Here is a 16,822-nt window from a genome sequence, read left to right as displayed (position 1 = left end):
TAGATCCCATTTGTCAATTTTGGCTTTTGTTGCCATTGCTTTTGGTGTTTTAGACATGAAGTCCTTGCCCATGCCTATGTCCTGAATGGTAATGCCTAGGTTTTCTTCTAGGGTTTTTATGGTTTTAGGTCTAACATTTAAGTCTTTAATCCATCTTGAATTGATTTTTGTATAAGGTGTAAGAAAGGGATCCAGTTTCAGCTTTCTACATATGGCTAGCCAGTTTTCCCAGCACCATTTATTAAATAGGGAATTCCCCATTTCTTGTTTTTCTCAGGTTTGTCAAAGATCAGATAGTTGTAGATATGTGGCGTTATTTCTGAGGGCTCTGTTCTGTTCCATTGATTTATATCTCTGGTTTGGTACCAGTACCATGCTGTTTTGGTTACTGTAGCCTTGTTTTCTTCCTTTTTTTTTCCTTTTTTTATTATTATTATACTTGAAGTTTTAGGATACATGTGCACAATGTGCAGGTTAGTTACAAATGTATACATGTGCCATGTTGGTGTGCTGCACCCACTAACTCGTCATCTACAATTAGGTATCTCTCCCAATGCTATCCCTCCCCCCTCTCCCCACCCCACAACAGTCCCCAGAGTGTGATGTTCCCCTTCCTGTGTCCATGTGTTCTCATTGTTCAATTCCCATCTATGAGTGAGAATATGTGGTGTTTGGTTTTTTGTTCTTGCAATAGTTTACTGAGAATGATGATTTCCAATTTCATGCACGTCCCTGAAAAGGAGATGAACTCATCATTTTTTATGGCTGCATAGTATTCCATGGTGTATATGTGCCACATTTTCTTAATCCAGTCTATCATTGTTGGACATTTGGGTTAGTTCCAAGTCTTTGCTATTGTGAATAATGCCACAATAAACATACATGTGCATGTGTCCTTAAAGCAGCATGATTTATAGTCCTTTGGGTATATACCCAGTAATGGGATGCCTGGGTCAAATGGTATTTCTAGTTCCATATCCCTGAGGAATCACCACACTGACTTCCACAGTGGTTGAACTAGTTTACAGTCCCACCAACAGTGTAAAAGTGTTCCTATTTCTCCACATCCTCTCCAGCACTTGTTGTTTCCTGACTTTTTAATGATTGCCATTCTAACTGGTGTGAGATGGTATCTCATTGTGGTTTTGATTTGCATTTCTCTGATGGCCAGTGATGACGAGCATTTTTTCATGTGTTTTTTGGCTGCATAAATGTCTTCTTTAGAGAAGCGTCTGTTCATGTCCTTCGCCCACTTTTTGATGGGGTTGTTTGTTTTTTTCTTGTAAATTTGTTTGAGTTCATTGCAGATTCTGGATATTAGCCCTTTGTCAGATGAGTAGGTTGTGAAAATTTTCTCCCATTTTGTAGGTTGCCTGTTCACTCTGATGGTAGTTTCTCTTGCTGTCCAGAAGCTCTTTAGTTTAATTAGATCCCATTTGTCAATTTTGGCTTTTGTTGCCATTGCTTTTGGTGTTTTAGACATGAAGTCCTTGCCCATGCCTACGTCCTGAATGGTAATGCCTAGGTTTTCTTCTAGGGTTTTTATGGTTTTAGGTCTAACGTTTAAGTCTTTAATCCATCTTGAATTAATTTTTGTATAAGGTGTAAGGAAGGGATCCAGTTTGAGCTTTCTACATCTGGCTAACCAGTTTTCCCAGCACCATTTATTAAATAGGGAATCCTTTCCCCATTGCTTGTTTTTCTCAGGTTTGTCAAAGATCAGATAGTTGTAGATATGCAGCATTATTTCTGAGGGCTCTGTTCTGTTCCATTGTTCTATATCTCTGGTTTGGTACCAGTACCATGCTGTTTTGGTTACTGTAGCCTTGTAATATAGTTTGAAGTCAGGTAGTGTGATGCTTCCGGCTTTGTTCTTTTGGCTTAAGATTGACTTGGCGATGCAGGCTCTTTTTTGGTTCCATATGAACTTTAAAGTAGTTTTTTCCAATTCTGGGAAGCAAGTCACTGGTAGCTTGATAGGGATGGCATTGAATCTATAAATTACCTTGGGCAGTATGGCCATTTTCACGATATTGATTCTTCCTACCCATGAGCATGGAATGTTCTTCCATTTGTTTGTATCCTCTTTTATTTCCTTGAGCAGTGATGTGTAGTTCTCCTTGAAGAGGTCCTTCACATCCCTTGTAAGTTGGATACCTAGGTATTTTATTCTCTTTGAAGCAATTGTGAATGGGAGTTCACTCATGATTTGGCTCTCTGTTTGTCTGTTGTTGGTGTATAAGAATGCTTGTGATTTTTGTACATTGATTTTGTATCCTGAGACTTTGCTGAAATTGCTTATCAGCTTAAGGAGATTTTGGGCTGAGACAATGGGGTTTTCTAGATATACAAGCATGTCGTCTGCAAACAGGGACAATTTGACTTCCTCTTTTCATAATTGAATACCCTTTATTTCCTTCTCCTGCCTAATTGGCCTGACCAGAACTTCCAACACTATGTTGAATAGGAGTGGTGAGAGAAGGCATCCCTGTCTTGTGCCAGTTTTCAAAAGGAATGCTTCCAGTTTTTGCCCATTCAGTATGATATTGGCTGTGGGTTTGTCATAGATAGCTGTTATTATTTTGAGATACGTCCAATCAATACCTAATTTATTGAGAGTTTTTAGCATGAAGTGTTGTTGAATTTTTTGAAAGGCCTTTTCTGCATCTATTGAGATAGTCATGTGGTTTTTGTCTTTGGTTCTGTTTATATGCTGGATTACATTTATTGATTTGCGTATATTGAGCCAGCCTTGCATCCCAGGGATGAAGCCCACTTGATCATGATGGATAAGCTTTTTGATGTGCTGCTGGATTCAGTTTGCCAGTATTTTATTGAGGATTTTTGCATCAATGTTCATCAAGGATATTGGTCTAAAATTCTCTTTTTTTGCTGTGTCTCTGCCCGGCTTTGGTACCATGATGATGCTGTCCTCAAAAAATGAGTTAGGGAGGATTCCCTCTTTTTCTATTGATTGGAATAGTTTCAGAAGGAATGGTACCAGTTCCTCCTTGTACCTCTGGTAGAATTCGGCTGTGAATCCATCTGGTCCTGGACTCTTTTTGGTTGGTAAGCTATTGATTATTGCCACAATTTCAGATCCTGTTATTGGTCTATTCAGAGATTCAACTTCTTCCCGGTTTAGTCTTGGGAGAGTCTGTATGTCGAGGAATTTATACATTTCTTCTAGGTTTTCTAGTTTATTTGCATAGAGGTGTTTGTAGTATTCTCTGATGGTAGTTTGTATTTCTGTGGGATCATGGTGATATCCCCGTTATCATTTTTTATTACATCTATTTGATTCTTCTCTCTTTTTTTCTTTATTAGTCTTGCTAGCGGTCTATCAATTTTGTTGATCCTTTCAAAAAACCAGCTCCTGGATTCATTAATTTTTTTGAAGGGCTTTTTGTGTCTCTATTTCCTTCAGTTCTGCTCTGATTTTAGTTATTTCTTGCCTTCTGGTAGCTTTTGAATTTTTTTGCTGTTGCTTCTCTAGTTCTTTTAATTGTGATGTTAGGGTGTCAATTTTGGATCTTTCCTGCTTTCTCTTGTGGGCATTTAGTGCTACAAATTTCCCTCTACACACTGCTTTGAATGTGTCCCAGAGATTCTGGTATGTTGTGTCTTTTTTCTCATTGGTTTCAAAGAACATCTTTATTTCTGCCTTCCTTTCGTCGTGTACCTATCGCGGGACCTGCCCTGATAATCACGTAGGTTCTTTTCTGTTTTCCTAAGCGTCGACTGGCTTGAGAAATAAAAGGACAGAGTACAAAAGAGAGAAATTTTAAAGCTGGTTGTCCAGGGGAGACATCACACTTTGGTAGGATCCGTGATGCCCCACAAGCCACAAAAACCAGTAAGTTATTATTAGGGAGTTTCAAAAGGGGAGGGAGTATATGAATAGGTGTGGGTGACAGATATCAAGTATTTAACTGTGTAATAGAATATCACAAGGCAAGTGGAGACAGGGCGAGATCACAGGACCACAGGACCAAAGTGAAATTAAAATTGCTTATGAAGTTTTGTCACCATTGTCATTTATAACATCTTATCAGGAAACAGGGTTTTGAGAACAACTGGTCTGACCAAAGTTTATTAGGTGGGAATTTCCTCCCCCTAATAAGCCTGGGAGCGCTATGGGAGACTGGAGTTTATTTCATCTCTGCAATCTCGACTATAAGAGACAGGTACACCCCGGGGGGTCCAGTTCAGAGACCTACCCCTAGGTGCTCATTCTCTTTCTCAGGGACGTTCTATGCTGCAAAAAGGAATTCAGTGATATTTCTCCCATTTGCTTTTGAAAGAAGAAAAATATGGCTCTGTTCTGCCCAGCTCACCGGCAGTCAGAGTTTAAGGTTATCTCTCTTATTCCCTGAACAATTGGTGTTATCCTGTTCTTTTTTCAGGGTGCCCATATTTCATATTGCTCAAACACACATGCTGTACTATTTGTGTAGTTAACGCAATTATTACAGGGTCCTGAGACGATATACATCCTTCTCGGCTGACAGGATTAAGAGATTAAAATAAAGACAGGCATAGGAAATCACAAGGATATTGATTAGGGAAGTGATAAGTGTACATGTAATCTTTACAATTTATGTTTAGAGATTGCAGTGAAGACAGGCATAAGAAATTACAAAAGTATTAATTTGGGGAACTAATAAATGTCGATAAAATCTTCACAATCTACGTTCTTCTGCCATGGCTTCAGCCGGTCCCTCCGTTTGGGGTCCCTGACTTCCCGCAACATGTACCCAGTAGTCATTCAGTAGCAGGTTGTTCAGTTTTCATGTAGTTGAGCGGTTTTGACTGAGATTCTTAATCCTGAGTTCTAGTTTGGTTGCACTGTGGTCCGAGAGATAGTTTGTTATGATTTCTGTTTTTTACATTTGCTGAGGAGAGCTTTACTTCCAACTATGTGGTCAACTTTGGTATAGGTGTGGTGTGGTGCTGAAAAAAATGTATATTCTCTTGATTTGGGGTGGAGAGTTCTGTAGATGTCTATTAGGTCCTCTTGGTGCAGAGCTGAGTTCAATTCCTGGGTATCCTTGTTGACTTTCTGTCTCGTTGATCTGTCTAATGTTGGCATTGGGGTGTTAAAGTCTCCCATTATTAATGTGTGGGAGTCTAAGTCTCTTTGTAGGTTGCTCAGAACTTGCTTTATGAATCTCGGTGCTCCTGTATTGGGTGCATATATATTTAGGATAGTTAGCTCTTCTTGTTGAATTGATCCCTTTATCATTATGTAATGGCCTTCTTTGTCTCTTTTGATCTTTGTTGGTTTAAAGTCTGTTTAATCAGAGACTAGGATTGCAACCCCTGCCTTTTTTTGTTTTCCATTTGCTTGGTAGATCTTCCTCCATCCTTTTATTTTGAGCCTATATGTGTCTCTGCACGTGAGATGGGTTTCCTGAATACAGCACACTGATGGGTCTTGACTCTTTATCTAATTTGCCAGTCTGTGTCTTTTAATTGGAGCATTTACTCCATTTACATTTAAAGTTAATATTGTTATGTGCGAATTTGATGCTGTCATTATGATGTTAGCTGGTTATTTTGCTCGTTAGTTCATGCAGTTTATTCCTAGTCTCGATGGTCTTTACATTTTGGCATGATTTTGCAGCGGCTGGTATTGGTTGTTCCTTTCCATGGTTAGCACTTCCTTCAGGAGCTCTTTTAGGGCAGGCCTGGTGGTGACAAAATCTCTCAGCATTTGCTTGTCTGTAAAGTATTTTATTTCTCCTTCACTTATGAAGCTTAGTTTGGCTGGATATGAAATTCTGGGTTGAAAATTCCTTTCTTTAAGAATGTTGAATATTGGCCCCCACTCTCTTCTGGCTTGTAGAGTTTCTGCTGAGAGATCCGCTGTTAGTCTCATGGGCTTCCCTTTGTGGGTAACCCGACCTTTCTCTCTGCCTGCCCTTAACATTTTTTCCTTCATTTCAACTTTGGTGAATCTGACAATTATATGTCTTGGAGTTGCTCTTCTCAAGGAGTATCTTTGTGGTATTCTCTGTATTTCCTGAATCTGAATGTTGACCTGCCTTGCTAGATTGGGGAAGTTCTCCTGGATAATATCCTGCAGAGTGTTTTCCAACTTGTTTCCATTCTCCCCGTCACTTTCTGGTACACCAATCAGACGTAGATTTGGTCTTTTCACATAGTCCCATATTTCTTGGAGGCTTTGCTCGTTTCTTTTTATTCTTTTTTCTCTAAACTTCCCTTCTCGCTTCATTTCATTCACTTCATCTTCCATCATTGATACCCTTTCTTCCAGTTGTTTGCATTGGCTCCTGAGGCTTCTGCATTCTTCACGTAGTTCTAGAGCCTTGGTTTTCAGCTCCATCAGCTCCTTTAAGCACTTCTCTGTATTGGTTATTCTAGTTATACATTCTTCTAAACTGTTTTCAAAGTTTTCAACTTTTTGCCTTTGGTTTGAATTTCCTCCTGTAGCTCGGAGTAATTTGATCGTCTGAAGCCTTCTTCTCTCAGCTCGTCAAAGTCATTCTCTGTCCAGCTTTGTTCCATTGCTGGTGAGGAACTGCGTTCCTTTGGACGGGGAGAGGCGCTCTGTTTTTTAGACTTTCCAGTTTTTCTGCTCTGTTTTTTCCCTATCGTTGTGGTTTTATCTACTTTTGGTCTTTGATGATGGTGATGTACAGATGGGTTTTGGGTGTGGATGTCCTTTCTGTTTGTTAGTTTTCCTTCTAACAGACAGGACCCTCAGTTGCAGGTCTGTTGGAGTACCGGGCCGTGTGAGGTGTCAGTCTGCCCCTGCTGGGGGGTGCCTCCCAGTTAGGCTGCTCAGGTGTCAGGGGTCAGGGACCCACTTGAGGAGGCTGTCTGCCCATTCTCAGATCTCCAGCTGCGTGCTGGGAGAACCACTGCTCTCTTCAAAGCTGTCAGACCGGGACATTTAAGTCTGCAGAGGTTACTGCTGTCTTTTTGTTTGTCTGTGCCCTGCCCCCAGAGGTGGAGCCTACAGAGGCAGGCAGGCCTCCTTGAGCTGTGGTGGGCTCCACCCTGTTCAAGCGTCTGTGCTGCTTAGTTTACCTAAGCAAGCCTGGGCAATGGCGGGCGCCCCTCCCCCAGCCTCGCTGCGGCCTTGCAGCCTGATCTCAGACTGCTGTGCTAGCAATCAGAGAGACTCCGTGGGCGCAGGACCCTCCGAGCCAGGTGCGGGACACAATCTCCTGGTGCGCTGTTCTTTAAGCTCGTTGGAAAAGTGCAGTATTCGGGTGGAAGTGATCCGATTTTCCAGGTGCCATCTGTCACCCCTTTCTTTGACTAGGAAAGGGAACTCCCTGACCCCTTGGGCTTCCCGAGTGAGGCAATGCCTCACCCTGCTTCTGCTCGAGCACGGTGTCTGCACCCACTGACCTGCGCCCACTGTCTGGCACTCCCCAGTGAGATGAACCTGGTACCTCAGATGGAAATGCAGAAATCATTCGTCCTCTGCGTCGCTCACACTGGGAGCTGTAGACCAGAGCTGATCCCACTCAGCCATCTTCTATTTAACTCATGATTTTATTTTTCAATGTGAGAAGAACATGAGATTTTGGAGGGGCCCAGGGTGGAATGATATGGTTTGGATGTGTGTCTCTACCTGAATCTCATTTTCAACTGTAATCCTCACTGTTGTTGGTGAGGCATGGTGAAAGGTGATTGGATCATAGAGGTAATTTCCCTCATGTTGTTCTCATGATAGTGAGTGAGTTCTCACAAGATCTGATGGTTTTATAAGAGTTGACAGTTCCATCTATTCACACATACTCTCTCTCACCTTTTGCCATGCAATACATGCCTCTTCTCCTTCTGCCATGATTGTAAGTTTCCTGAGGCCTTCCCAGCCGTGCAGAACCGTGAAGCAATTAAACCTTTTCTAAAATAAATTACCCAGTGATATGGTTTGGCTGTGTCCCCCCGAAATCTCATTTTGAATTGTAGTTCCCATATTACCCACATGTCATGAGGTGGGGCTGGTGGGAAGTAATTTAATCATCATGGGTTATCATGACAGTGAGTGAGTTTTCATGAAAGCTGATGGTTTTATAAGGGGCTTTCTCCCTTTGCTTGGCACTTGTTTTTGCTGCTGCCAAGTGAAGAAGGACGTGTTTGTTTCCCCTTCCTCCATGATTATAAGTTTCCTGAGGCCTCCCAAGCTATGCTGAACTTGAGTCCATTACACCTCTTTTCTTTATAAATTAACCAGTCTCGGGTATGCCTTTTATTAGCAGAATCAGAATGGACTAATACAGTAAATTGTTACCACAGACAGTGGGGCGCTGCTATAAGGACACCCAAAATGTGGAAATGACTTTGGAACTGGGTAACAGGCAAAGGTTGGAACTGTTTGAAGGGCTCACAAGAAGACAGGAAAAGGTGGGAAAGTTTGGAACTTCCTAGAGAATTAGAGGGCTCAGAAGACAGGAAGATGTGGGAAAGTTTGGAACTTATTAGAGACTTGTTGAATAGCTTTAACCAAAATGCTGATAGTGATATGGACAATAAAGTCCAGGCTGAGGTAGTCGCAGATGGAGATGAGAAACTTGTTGGAAACTGGAGCAAAGGTGACTCTTGTTATCCTTTAGCAGAGAGACTGGCAGCATTTTTCCCCTGCCCTAGAGATCTGTGGAACTTTGAACTTGAGAAAGATGATTTAGGGTATCTGGTGGAAGAAATATCTAAGCAGCAAAGCATTCAAGTGAAAGCAGAGCATAAAAGTTTGAAAAATTTGCAACCTGATGATACAATAGACAAGAAAAAACCCATTTTTTTGAAATAAATTCAAGTCTGTTGCAGAAATGTGCATAATTAACAAGAAGCTGAATGTTAATCACCAAGACAATGAGGAAAATATCTCTAGGGTATGTCAGAGACCTTCAGAGCAGCCTCTCCAATCACAGGCCTAGAGGCCTAGGAGGAAAAAAATCATTTTGCAGACTGGGCCCAGGGCACCCCTTCTCTATGTAGCCTCATGACCTGGTGCACTGTGTACCAGTTGCTTCGGCTCCAGCCATGTCTATAAGGGCCAATGTACAGCTCAGGCCTTTGCTTCAGAGGGTTCAAGCCCCAAGCCTTGGCAGCTTACATGTGATGTTGGTCCTGTGGTTGCACAGAAATCAAGAATTGAGGTTTGGGGAACTCTGCATAGATTTCAGAGGATGCAAAGGAATGCCTGAATGTCTGTACAGAAGTTTGCTGCAGGAGTGGAGCCCTCATGAAGAACCTCTGCTAGGGCAATATGGAAGAAAAGTTTGGAGCCCCCAAACAGAGTCTCCACTGGGGCACTGCCTAGTGGAGCTGTGAGAAGAGGGCCACTGTCCTCCATACCTCAGAATGGTAGATTCACTGGCAGCTTTCACCATGCACGTGTAAAAGCCACAGATAATGACAGGCTGTTAAAGCAGCTGGGATGGGAGCTGTACCCTGCAAAGCCACAGGGGTGGAGCTGCTTAAACTGTGGCACTTCACTTCTTGCATCGGCGTGCCCTAGGTGTGAGACATGGAGTCAAAGGAGATGATTTCAGAGCTTTAAGATTTAATGACTGCCTCACTGGATTTCCGACTTGCATGGGGACTGTAGCTCCTTTGTTCTGGCAAATTTCTTTCTTTTGAAATAGGAGCATTTATTCAATGCCTGTACCCCCATTGTGTCTTGGAAGTAACTAACTTGCTTTTGATTTTACAGGCTCCTAGATGAAAGGGTCTTGTCTTGTCTCAGATGAGACTTTGGATTTAGATTTTTGAGTTAATGCTGAAATGAGTTAAGACTTTGGGGGACTATTGGGAAGGCATGATTGGTTTTGAAATTGAAGACATGAGATTGAGAGGGGCAAGGAGCAGAATTATACGGTTAAGCTTTGTGTCCCCAACCCAGTTTCATCCTAAATTGTAGTCCTGATAATCCCCACATGTCATAAAGGGGACCCGGTGGGACATAATTTAATCATTGGGGTGGCCACCCTCATTCTGTTCTCATGATAGTGAGTGAGTTCTCACGAGATCTGATGGTTTTATAAAAGGCTTTTTCCCCTTTTGCTTAGCAATTCTTTTGCTACCGCCATGTGAAAAAGGATGTGTTTGTTTCCCCTTTCCTTATGATTTTAAGTTTCCTGAGGCCTCTCCAGCCATGCTGAACTGTGAGTCAATTAGATCTCTTTTTTTATATATATTACTGAGTTTCAGGTATGTCTTTATTAGCAGCATCAGAATGGACTAATACACCCAGTCTTTTGTATCTCTTTATAGCAATGTGAAAATGGACTAATACAATGGGGTTGGTTTCTAATGGTTTAACACTATCACCCTGAGTGCTGTTCTCCTAACAGTGAGTGAGTTCTCATAATATTTGGTTGTTTTAAATATGTGTAGTACCTTGCTCCCTTCTGTTTCTCCTGGCTGGCCATGTGAAGATGTGCCTGCTTTTCCCTTACCTTCTGCAATGATTGTATGTTTCTGAGGCCTCCCTAGCCATCCTTTATGTGCAGCCTGCAGAATTATGGGCCCGTTAAACCTCTTTTCTTTATAAATTACCCAATCTCGGGTATTTCTTTATGGCAGTGCAAAAATGTGCTAATACAGATGGCAAGGAAACTCAAAGAGATTCTAGACATAGTTGAAAATCAACACACAAAAAAACTTCTAAAGCAATACAGGAAATAAAGAAGAGATCAATATCTTTAAAAGAAGTAAACCAGTGCTTCTGGAATTGAAGCACTCATTTAGGAAATTTCAAAAATACATTGGAAAGCTTTATCATTTGCCTGAATGAAGCAGAAGAAAGAATAATACAGTTTGAAGAACAGTCTTCTGGACTAACCAAGTCAGATGGAAATAAAGAAAAAAAGGCTTTCCTTTTATCATTTAAATTTAACTTTTATTTTAAGTTCAGGGGTACATGTTGTGTGGGTTTGTTATATAGGTAAATTTGTGTCATATGTGTTTGTTGTACAGATTATTTCATCATCCAGATATTAAGTTTAGTACTCATTAGATTTTTTCCTGATTCCACCCTTTGATAGGCCACAGTGTGTGTTGTTTTCCTCTATGTGTCCATGCATTCTCATCATGTAGCTTTCACTTATAAGTGAGAACATGTGGTATTTGGTTTCATGTTTCTGCATTTGTTTGTTAAGAATAATTACCCGGGCTCCATCCATGTTCCTGCAAAGGGCATAATCTCATTCTTGAAAAAAGAAATTTTAAAAATCAACAAAGCTTTTGATAAACATGTGATTATGTAAAATGACCAAAGATACAAATTATTGGCTCTCCTGAGAGTGATAGAGAAAAAGTAAACAACCTGGAAAACATGTTTGAGGAAACAATTTAAGAAAAATTTCTCAATCTTGCTAGAGATAGATATCCAGATACAAAACGTCTGGTGGAGAACACCTGCAAGATACTACACAAAATGAACATCACCAAGCTATATAGTCACCAGACTGTCCAAGATCAATGCTAAAGAAAAGAAAAATCTGAAAGGCAGCTAGAGAAAAAGGTCAGATCACATACAAAGGGAACATCATCAGGCTAACAGTGAACTTCTCAGCAGAAACCTTACAAGCCAGAAGACATTTGGGGGCCTACTTTTAGTATTATTAGAAAAAAATAAACCAGGAATTTTATAACCTGCCAAACTAAGCTTCATAAGTGAAGGAGAAATAAAATATTTTCCAGACAAGCTACTGCTAAAATAATTTATTACACTAAACCAGCCATACAGGAGATTCTTAAGGGAGTTCTAAACATGCAAATAAAAGAGCAATACCTGCTATGACAAAAACATATTTAAGTACATAGCTCACAGATTCTATAAAGCAACTATACAATAGAAACTACAAAGGAACTAACTAACCACTTTATGATAAAATCAAAGCATCACATATGAATATTAACCTTGAATGTAAACAGTCTAAATGTCCCATGTAAATGGCGCAGAGTGGCAAACTGCATTAAAAAGTGACCCAATTATCTGCTGTCTTCAGGAGACCCATCTCACTTACCAACAACCATAGGCTCAAAGTAAAAGGTTGGAGAAGGATTTACCAGCCAAACAGAAAACAAATAAGCACAGGAGTGTTATTCTTATATGAGATAAAACAGGCTTTAAACCAACAACAGTAAAAAAGAACAAAGAAGGGCATTAAATAATGGTAACAGATTCAATTCTCTAAGAAGTTTTATCTATTTTAATATATCTCTACCCAACTTTGGAGCACACAGTTTTATAAACCAAGTACTTCTATACCTACGAAAGACTTAGGTAGCCACACAATAATAGTGAGGGACTTTAACACCCCCATTAACAGCATTAGGGAGATCATTGAGGAAGAAAATTAACAAATAAATTCTGTAGTTAAATTCAACACTTGGCCACTTGGACATAATAGATATCTGCAGAATACTCCACCCATCAACCACAAAATATATATTCATGTCATTCACACACTGAACATACTCCAAAATCAACCACATGCTCAGCAACAAAGTAGGTCTCAATTAATTGAAAAAAAAAAAACAAAAAAACAAAATGAAACCAACCATACTCTAAGACCACAGTAGAATAAAAATAGAAATCAATATCAAGGGGATCTTGGAAACTACAGAATTACATGGAATTTTTAAAAACTTGCTCCTGAATGACTTTTGGGAAAACAACAAAATTAAGGTAGAAATTAGAACATTCTTTGAAATTAATGAAAATGGAGACACAACATTCCAAAATCTGTGGGATACAACAAAAGCAGTGTTAAGAGAAAAGTGTATAGCGATAAACACCTACCTCAGAAAGGCTCCTCAAATTACCAATCTAACATAAAACTTAGAAGAACTACAAAAACAATAACAAATTAACCCCAAAGCAGGTAGAAACAAAGAAATAACTAAAATCAGAGCAGAACTGAACAAAATTGAGACCCAAAAATCCATACAAAGGGTCAACAAAACCAAAAATTGGTTTTTTGAAAGAATAAACAAGATGAATAGACTACTAGCTAGATTGACAGAGAAAGAAAAGAGCCAAATAAGCACAATCAGAAATCACAAAGGTGATATTACCACTGATCCCAGAGAAATACTGAAAATTCTTAGAAACTATGATGGGCACCTCTATGTATCTAAACTAGAACATGTAAAGGAAATTGATAAATTTCTGGTAACAAAGTTTCCCAATATTGAATCAGGAAGAAATTGACATCCTGAACAGACTAATATCGAGTTCCAAAACTGAATCAGTAAAAATAAAAATAAAAAACATACCAACCAACCAAACAACAACAACAACAATGAAAAACTCCAGACCAGGTGACTTCAGAGTGGGATTCTGCCAGACATACAAAGAAGAGATGGCACCAAGTCTACCTAAGCTATACATAAAAATCAAGGAGGAGGGTCTCCTTCTTGACTTATTCTATAAAGCCAGCATTACTCTAATACCAATACCTGGCAAAAACATAAAAGGGGGAAAAAAACTAGGCCACTATTCCTGATGAACATAGACACAAAAATCCTCAACAAAATACTAGCAAACCATATCCAGGAGCACATCAAAAAGTTAATTCACCATGTTCAAGTAGGCTTTATTGCAGTGATACAAGGAAATTGTTTCAAAATACACAAATCAATAAATGGGATTCATCATATAAACAGAATTAAAAACAAAGACTATATGATCATCTCAATAGGCTTGGAAAAAGCTTTTGATAAAATCCAACATCCATTCATGGGAAAAACCCTCAACAAACTAGGAATGAAAGGAACGTACCTCAAAATAATAAGCATCACTTATGACAAACCCACAGCCAACATTGTACTGAATCGGCAAAAATTGGAAGCCTTACTTTGACAACTGGAACAAGACAAGGGTGCCCACTCTCAATACTCCTATTTAGCATAGTACCGGAAGTCCTACCAGAGCAGTCAGGCAAGAGAAAGAAATAAAATGTATCTGAATAGGAAAAGAAGAATAAAAATACTGTTTTTCATGAACAATGTAATTCCATACCTAGAAAAGCCCGTAGTCTCTGCCCAAAAGCTCCTAGAACTTATAAATAACTTCATCAAAGTTTCAGGAAACAAAATCTAGGCATAAAAATCAGTAACATTTGCATACACCCATAATGTACATGCTGAGAACCAAATCCAGAATGCAATCCCATTTACAGTCCCACAAAAAATAAAATACATAAAAATACATGTTACCAAGGAAGTAAAACATCTCTACAAGGAGAACTAAAAAACACTGCTAAAAGAAATCATAGATTACACAAACAAATGGAAAAATATTCTATACTCATGGATTGGAAGAATCAATATCATTGAACTAGCCATACTGCCCAAAGCAATGTACGGAATTAATGTTATTCCTGCAAAAATACCATTAACATTCTTCACAGAACTAGAAAAAGTATTTTAAAATTCATATGGAACCAATAAATAGCCTGAATAGCCAAAGCAATCCTAAGCAAAAGGAACAAAGCTGGGGGCATCATATTACCTGACTTCAAACTCTACTATAAGGCTATAGTAACCAAACCAGTATGGTACTGGTACAAAAACAGTCATATAGACCAATGGAACAGAATACAGAACCTAGAAATAAAGCCAACCATTTCCACTCATGTGATCTTTGACAAAGTCGATCAATATAGGTAATCATGAAAGGACCCATTATTCAATAAATGGTGCTAGGTAGCCACATGCAGAACAATGAAACCAGATCATTAACTTTAACCATATACAAAAACTAACTCAAGATGGTTTAAAGATTAAAATGTGTGACCTCAAACTATAAGAATCCTAGAAGAAAACTTAGGAAACACCATTCTGGACATCAGCCTTGGGAGAGAATTTATGACTTAAATCCTCAAATGCAATTGCAACAAAAACAAAATTGACAAGTGAGACCTGATTAAGCTAAAGAGATTTTGTACAGCAAAAGAAACTATCAAAAGAATAAACAGACAACCTACAGAATGGAAAAAATATTCACAAACTATGCTTAAGACAAAGGGGTAATATCCAGAATCCATAAGATACTTAAACAATTGATGAACCAATAATAATAATAATAAATAATGACATACAATTGGCCAATAAACATATGACAAAATGCTCTGTATCATTAATCATCAGAGAAATGCAAATCAAAATCACAATTAGATATCATTTCACACCAGTCAGGATGATTATTATTTAAAAAATGAAGAAACAACAGATGTTGGTGAGACTGCAGAGAAAAGGTAATGCTTATACTCTTTTGGTGGAAATGTAAATCAGTTCATCCACTGTGGAAAGCAGTTTGGAGATTTCTCAAGGAACTTAAAACTGAACTGCCATTTGACCCAACAATCCCATTACTTTGTGTATATCCAAAAGAAAACAAACCATTCTCCCAAAGAAAGACACATGCATTTGTATGTTCATTGCAGCGCTAGTCACAACAGCAGAAACATGGAATCAACCTAGGTGCCCATCAATGGTGGATTGGAAAAAGAAATGTGAAATATGTATATATATATATATATATATATATATATATATATAGAGAGAGAGAGAGAGAGAGAGAGAGATCTATATCTATATATCTATATATATAGATATAGAGATCCATATATAGATAGATATAGAGATCTATATATATATATACACACACACATCTCACATATATATCTATATATGCACCATGTAGTGCTACTCAGTCCTAAAAGGAATAAAATCATGTCCTTTAGAGCAAGGTGCATGGAGTTGGTGGCTTTTTTTTTTAAGTAAATGAACTCACGAACAGAAAACCAAATACTGCATGATCTCTATTATAAGTGGTAGTAAATATTGGGTACTCATGAACATATTAATGGCAACAGTAGAAACTGGGACTACTAGAAGGGAGACTGATAGGGAAAGCCAGGGTTGAAAAACTGTCTACTGGGCACTATGCTGAGTAACGGGGTGATGGGATCATCTGCACCCCAAACCTCAGCATTCTGCAATATACCCAGGTGACAAACCTGCAGAAGTAACCCTTGAATCTAAAATAAAATTTAAAAATTAAAGAAATAAAAATTCCAAATGCAATAAAATTCAAGTCATTTTTGAGGGCCTCCCGTAAGTCATAGAATAATGTGAAAATTTCACTTCTGAGGTTATAGAAAATAAATAAATAAATACTGAAAAAGTATATAAAAGCCTTATGTGGTGCTTAAATAATGGGGTTATCAATAAAATCAACATTATCTATGTCTGCTTATTACACTTGAAATCTGGTGGCTCTGTAGTTTCTGTGTTAACCTTGGGTGAGAAGTTTTTTTTAATTGGAAAATGAAATATTCTGTAGTTATCCACTGGTTTTGGTTCTAACTCCTCTGAGGCAATACAGCACAAAGAGTTTGACCCTGTTTTTGAAATGGAGTAGGACAAAATACATCGAGAAGGAAAACCCTGAAAATTAATGACTTAATACATTATACTGCTACACATGTGAAACTTAGAGCTGTTGAGTAGACATTTCAGTGATACCCATACGTTAATCTCCCCAGATCTCTGCAATGTCTCCTTTTATGGTTACTACTTTGTTCTAATCTACAAAGCTGAGCCCAAATCCACAGAGATGGGCCTTACTCAATGTGATGGTCATTTTTTATATGTCAAGTTGGCTGGGCTGCAGTTCCCCATTATTCAAACACCAATTGCTGCTGTAAAGGTGTTTTGTATATGTGATTAAAGTCCACAGTCAGTTAACTTTAAGTAAAGGAGGCTATCCTAGGTAATCTGGAAGACTCTTATCTACTTAGTTAGAAGGCCCTAAGAAAAGAGTGGA

At 38.9% G+C, this 16,822-nt stretch overlaps 1 long non-coding RNA gene across 3 annotated transcripts in view; it reads left to right on the top strand.

The window, feature by feature from the left end:
* The window catches only part of LOC134729800 (uncharacterized), a 351,153-nt gene that overhangs the window by 165,693 nt on the left and 168,638 nt on the right, over window positions 1-16,822 (top strand). The window lies entirely within an intron of this gene.

Source organism: Pan paniscus, chromosome X (genome assembly GCF_029289425.2).
Source record: "Pan paniscus chromosome X, NHGRI_mPanPan1-v2.0_pri, whole genome shotgun sequence".
NCBI classification, from domain to species: Eukaryota; Metazoa; Chordata; class Mammalia; order Primates; family Hominidae; genus Pan; species Pan paniscus.
The sequence above is the reverse complement of the archived record's forward strand: the minus strand, read 5'-3'. Positions and strand labels throughout refer to the sequence as shown.